We start from the raw sequence: 6,855 nt of genomic DNA, 5'->3' as shown, positions 1-6,855 counted from the left end.
ATATATATATATATATATATATATATATATTATATATATATATATATATACATATATATATATATATATATATATATATATATATATATATATATATATATATATATTGTCCAGGCCGTAACGTAATTTTTTTGAAAGTAAAATCTCATTGTTTTGCCTTTTTGCACTGATGGCTTTTAAATTTGTTTGCAATTTTGTAAAAACTAAGTTAAGTTATGTATTTGCTATTTGTTTTACGTTAGTATACATTTTGGTTAAATGTACTGTTAATTTGCTTTGGTTGAAAAAAAAAGCTTAAGTTTTTGTGCGCCCATCTATTGAGTGCAGTTTGAAGTGCGGCCTTCCTCAGTGTTTTTTGCTTCCTTGCCAAATTTGTAACTCTGTTTATTTTTCTTTATGGTGACTGGGAGTGTGGTAAGGAGAGGTGACTTGTGACTCTCCCAAAGTATTCTAGAGTTGTTCAAGGCCGTTGAGGACTCTGGAGCTGCTGATCTGTCTGCTGTTGTGGATTTTATACTACTATAACTTCCTATTCTGAAGATTTCTCGCTTGTTTCTTCTTGAGAACAACATCTGCTGTCATTGAGCTGCTGCTTAATGTGAAAGGCAGTTATGCACGTGAAGCTACATGTAGGAGTACGACGTGCAACTGTGATTTAAGTGGCCTACTGTCTTAAATCTTGGCGTTGGCAGTTGTGTGGTTCTGGCCTCGAGAGCCTTTTTCGTCTTTCATGGATGTATCCACTGTATCAGCACCCAGAGTGGCCTTGTTGGTTGGAGCAAGTAGGGTGTCTTCTCTCAGGTAAGAAGAACATCCCCTGATCTTTGGCGAGCCTTAGACTCAAAGTGTGTGTATCCACCAACGGTTTTGAAGTGCAGTTCTTCTGATGGGAGTGACGTTCTGTGACTGCATTTTTTGAGCGATATATGGACTCGTCTGTATTAGTACTGGTCTGTGTCATATGACCAATCTGTGTGTATTTTTAGATACACCCTAAAGAGTGTTGTAATTATATGGTATAAAGTGTTTGATAGTATTATTTAAGGTTTTAGATTGTTATGTCTTAGGTAGGATTATTGTTTCTTTTTGTTATGTCCTTCCACTTCTTTCCTTTCTATTTAGTAACTAGGTTAGCGTGGTGGGTAAATTTAATTTTGGGTCCCTTATTAAGATTAAAATGGTTTGGTTTCTTCTCTATGAGTAGGGTTTAGCTTTATTTATAGGTGACTCTTTGAGTTATTTGATGGCCTTTTGTGTTTGACTATTTATTACTTTTTGTGAGCCATCAGTGTACGTATATTTATTGTAAATAAATATGTGAGATTTTTGCCTGTGTCTTTCTGATTTTCCTTGCCCATACTGATTTGTTTTTGTCACTGGATTTAAGATTAAAATAAAAGAACCTGTTACGACTTCCTCCTAAAGGAGTTCGTAACATATATATATCCATATATCTATATCATATATATATATATATTATATATATATAATATATACGTATGTTATACGTATATGTATATAGGCATGGCAGGTATTCATAATGCTCGTATATAAATTCATTCGACCTTAAACTTTATTTATGCTTCCTTGCTTATGGCGTGTGATTTCCTTGGTAGTTTGAAATTACTTTCCCTTTCAGGGAAATGAGACATATCTGAGCTAGTTATCCATGAATATCGGTTTCTCTTAGCATGTAGTATAAATCCCATTTTTATCCATGTGCATTAAGTAATTCCCTGAGTTTGTAAAGCAAACAAATAAAATGTTATATTTCACAAGCTAACACATTTCCCATCCTGTCAAAACATTTGACGTTTGTCCTGTGCTTATATCTACATCTTAACATGTAGCGTAAATCCCATTTTGTCTATCTGCATTAACTAATTCCCTGAGTTTGTAAAGAAAAATACAAATAAATGCAATTATTTAAATTCTATTTCACCAACTAACCCATTTCCCGTCATGTCAAAACACATGACATTTGTCCAGTGCTTATTTCTCCATCCTAACATGAAGAACAAACCCCAATTTTATCAATGTGCATTAACTAATTCCCTGAGTTCGTAAAACTTAAGAAAAAAATAACTTTTCCCTTTATATTTCACCAACTAACCCATATTCCATCCTGTGAAAACACATGACATTTGTCTAGTGCTTAGTTCTCCATCCTAACATCTAGAATAAAACTCCTTTTTATCAATGTGCATTAACTAATTCCCTGAGTTTGTAAAGAAAAAAAAAGCCCAAGAGGAATTTTTAAAATTTTATTTCACCAACTAACCCATATCCCATCCTGCCAAAACACATGACATTTGCCCTGTGCTTCATTTTCCATTACATTTCGCCAACTAATCTATTTCCCCTCCGATAAAAAAAAAAAAAAAAAATGAAGGGAAGGCATTTCCTGCCATACGCACCATACATCAGGCTTATGCTCTGGGCGCCGACAAGGGTTGCGCCCATTCATAATGGATATTAATGTAGGAGTAATCTAAGGGCAGGTGGCATGTGTCGCCCGGGAGGAAAAATGATATATATTGTGTCGTCCGTTAATGTGAGAGATGAACGGCTTAGCCCGAGGGGACGCTGTGTTCTGTCAGTTTTTTTTCTCTCTGTTATCTATTATCTGCATTTGGTATTTACGTTTGTGGGAAGTGTTGGTTAATATTCCAGCTATTATTAGAATTATTAGCGTTGGAAGTATTAATAATGGTATTGTTAAAAAAAAAATTTCTCTGTTATCTATTATCTGCGTCTTGTATTTACGTATGTGGGAAGCGTTGGTTAATAATCCAGCTATTATTAATATTAATAGCGTTGAAAGTAGTATTAATGGTATTAAACATTAGCAGAGGAAAGGAGCATTATTTAGGAAATAGAATATAATGCTTGCAATGCTTTAGTAGGGTATGCTTTAGGGGTGGGTATAGGTTGGGGGGAGGTTAGGGGGGAGGGGGGGAGAAATGTATAATAAGTAGTCGTAATAAGCAAGATTCTGTCATTCATGAGATTCCGGTATATGTGACACTCGGTTTCCAAACATTGTGGTATTAACATTGACAGACATAGGGAACAATATTTAGTAAATAAAATGTAATGCTTGCTGCTGTGCTTTAGTAGGGTATGCTTTGAGGGGTGGGGGTGGGGAGGGGGCCAGAAATGTATAATGATAAGTAGCAGTGTTACCAGTAGTCATTAATGAGATTCAGGTGTATGTTACTATCGCAATTTCCAAATATTGTATCGCTAGTATAGTATATCAATAGTATATCGCTCTGTCTCATATCCCGTATTTAAAATCATTATCTAAATATGATGAAGGAAAATACCCCTGAATGCTACGCAGTAAAGAAATGATCCCCGTAAAATATGCCGACCGGCATGCATTAGGTTCACATCCGGGCAGCAGCAGAGGGCATTCGTGGATGATACTATTTTTGGCCATTTAATGATTATGCAAATGATGTAGGGTGCAATGTAAGGCTTGTTTAGGTTATAAGGGAAAAATTCGTGTAGAATTAATAACCCAGATAATTTATGCAATATATATATATATATATATATATATATATATATATATATATATATATATAGTATATATATATATATATATATATATATATGTAACGTATTTATTATTATATATATTTAGGTTTAGGGATTAATTTTTACACCTTCCCTATATTATATATATATTATATATATATATATATATATATATATATCCATATATATATATATATAATATATATATAATATATATATATATATATATATATATCGAGCTTGCGTGACTGCGGGCACGCAAACTCATGTGTAGGCTGATTCCTGTTTTTTCAAACATTCGATTTTTAATCGAATTTTCGGCTGAAATCCTTCAAAGCCACACACAAAATGTCAGCACACAAGATGTCATATAAAAAATGGACACATTAAAAAATATTCAAGGGAACTGCTAAGGTGTTATGATTGCAATAACAATGAAAAAGACTTGGGCATTGCAAAGATGTACTGAGATGTACTTACCATTTATGCAACAGCTCAAAAGAGGGGTAAAGGGTTTTGTAGTTGGTTGCTGTGTAGACTACGGATTAAACATCGAGAATTCCTAAAACTAGCGTCATCCTAGTAGATCTTCTTCTTCTGTATCGGTAGCATTTGTAGATCACATCGTTAACGAACGAACAACAAGAACAACAACAACTAGTAGTAGATTTCTAGTACATCTAGAACATCGAAGAAAGTCTGCCGAACTGATTACAAAAAAAGGATTCACCCGAATGTTTTTTTTTTTTATTATTTTTTTTTTTTCAATTTATTTGGTCGTGGGGTGAAAGGTTACGAATCTAAGTTCATATCAGGGTATTTCGGGAAAGTTTCTCTCACACCCAAGAAACACATTCTCGAACACGATAGCGAGGGAAATTGGGAGGAAAAAGTATATATATATATATATAAAAGAAAGTCCGTCAAACACTTCGAAAGAAAGTCCCACTCGTCTTTTTATCGCTTCCAAAAACAGTGGTGATTTTTTAAAATTCTATTTATGCCGTTTTTTTGTTATCCTTTTCTGCGGAGTATCACGAAGGAGGTGATTGAGGAGAGGAAGTTAATCAAGCTGGAAAAGACGAGGCATCGCTGCCTTTCTCTCTCTCTTTCTTTCTTTCTCTCTCTCTTTCGCTCCCTTCGTCAGTTCGTTTCTCTCACCTCTCTCTCGTTCTCTCGTTCTCTCTCTCTATCGCGTCTTTCAGCTCTGCTCAAGCCCAACGCTCGTGGCTCACTGAACCGCCACCTCGTCTAGCACTGAGGTTCCCCTCCTACAGGTCCAACGCGCTCTCACATATGCGCAACTCTCTCTCTCTCTCTCTCTCTCTCTCTCTCTCTCTCTCTCTCTAAGGCTTCATATACATGTAGGTTTGTATACGTCGTGTTTGTGTATACTTATACTAAAGCGGTTCTCTCTCTCTCTCTCTCTTAGGTTTCATATACATATAGTACGTTTTGTATACGTCGTGTTTGTGTATACTTACTACTAAAGCGGTTCTCTCTCTCTCTCTCTCTCTCTCTCTCTAAGGCTTCATATACATGTACGTATGTATACGTCGTGTTTGTGTATACTTATTACTAAAGCGACATTCTCTCTCTCTCTCTCTAAGGCTTCATATACATGTACGTTTGTATACGTCGTGTTTGTGTATACTTACTACTAAAGCGGTCTCTCTCTCTCTCTCTCTCTCTCTCTCTCTCTCTCTAAGGCTTCTATACATGTGCGTTTGTATACGTCTTGTGTATATACTACTAAACTAAGCGGTTCTCTCTCTCTCTCTCTCTCTCTCTCTCTCTCTCTCTCTCTCTCTCTCTCTCTAGGCTCATCATCATGTACGTTTGTATACGTCGTGTTTGTGTATACTTACTACTAAAGAGCATTCTCTCTCTCTCTCTCTCTCATCTCTCGCTCACCTCTCTCTCTCTCGCTCTCTCTCTCTCTCTCTCGCTCTCACTCTCTCTCTCTCTCTCTCTCTCGTCGTTCTCTCTCTCTCTCTCTCTCTCGCTCTCACTCTCTCTCTCTCGCTCTCACTCTCTCTCTCTCTCTCTCTCTCGCTCTCACTCTCACTCTCTCTCTCTCTCTCTCGCTCTCTCTCTCTCTCTCTCTCGCTCTCTCTCTCTCGCTCTCACACTCTCTCGCTACTCTCTCTCTCTCTCTCTCTCGTTCTCTCTCTCTCGCTCACTCTCTCTCTCATCTCTCGCTCTCGCTCTCGCTCTCTCTCTCTCTCGCTCTCACTCTCTCTCTCTCTCTCTCTCTCTCACTCTCTCTCTCTCGCTCTCACTCTCTCTCTCTCTCCTCGCTCTCGCTCTCAAAACTCTCTCTCTCTCTCTCTCTCTCTCTCTCTCTCTCTCGCTCTCTCTCTCTCTCGCTCTCTCGCTCTCACTCTCTCTCTCTCTCTCTCTCTCAGGTTTCATATACATGTACCTTTTGGATACGTCGTGTGTCTATGTAATTCTTACTAAAGTGGCTCTCTCTCTCTCTCTCTCTCTCTCTCTCCTCTCAAAGGTTTCATATATATTTCATATATATGACATGTACGTTTAATATACGTCGTATCTCTCTCTCTCTCTCTCTCTCTCTCTCTCTCTCTCTCTCTCGCCGGATAATCAAGTACAAAACGAACACGCCAGGTCTACATAGTCACAAAAAGCTCTGCACTTCATTTGTCTTGCGATCTCTCTTTCTATTCTTTGTAGAGTTTGACCGAGACTGACATCATTCTTGAATAATTCACGATCCGCTGAGAGAGAGAGAGAGAGAGAGAGAGAGAGAGAGAGAGGTGATGGATACGTGTATATTTTAATGTTCCAGACGAAGACAGGGAGACTCCTCTACATGCTACAATCAAATGGTATGGAGGAGGCCCGACCATGTATTGTCTGTGGGAATGCTCAGGCCCGGCGTGTACATGTGTTGGGACGCGATGACTCGACTCTGCAGTAAGCCTTTTGGGAGTGGTATCTAAAGTTATATCTGTAGAAGAAGAAACAGATTATTGTACTATATGTACTATAGATTATTATACTACATAGATTTGGAATGATTCTAGTTTTGAAGAAAAGGGCAATTTTTTGAGGTCAGAAACTACAGTTCAGATATTTTAAAAAAATTTGTTGGAAGTATGCTTATAATAAATTGTATGTCATGCAGGTTCAATTTTAACTTCGCAAGAACCTTCTTGGCAATGAGAGGCGAATAGTATTTAGAATGATCAGAAACAAAAGTTACAGACTTAGTATTAATGATGAAAACGGAAGCCTCTTTATCAGTAGATCTGAAGCCTGATTCGGTATATCATGTTCCGTTTC

General features: G+C 37.2%; 1 long non-coding RNA gene across 1 annotated transcript in view; it reads right to left on the bottom strand.

Annotated features, from left to right (window-relative positions):
• The window catches only part of LOC135210564 (uncharacterized), an 80,851-nt gene extending 76,074 nt beyond the window's left edge, over positions 1-4,777 (bottom strand). The window contains exon 1 of the long non-coding RNA XR_010313544.1: positions 4,027-4,777. This is a non-coding gene — a long non-coding RNA (uncharacterized LOC135210564). The remainder of the gene's footprint in view (positions 1-4,026) is intronic.
• Between the last annotated feature and the right edge of the window lie 2,078 nt (positions 4,778-6,855).

This window comes from Macrobrachium nipponense, chromosome 39, assembly GCF_015104395.2.
Source record: "Macrobrachium nipponense isolate FS-2020 chromosome 39, ASM1510439v2, whole genome shotgun sequence".
Classification (NCBI taxonomy): Eukaryota; Metazoa; Arthropoda; class Malacostraca; order Decapoda; family Palaemonidae; genus Macrobrachium; species Macrobrachium nipponense.
This window is presented reverse-complemented; position numbering and strand designations above follow the sequence as displayed.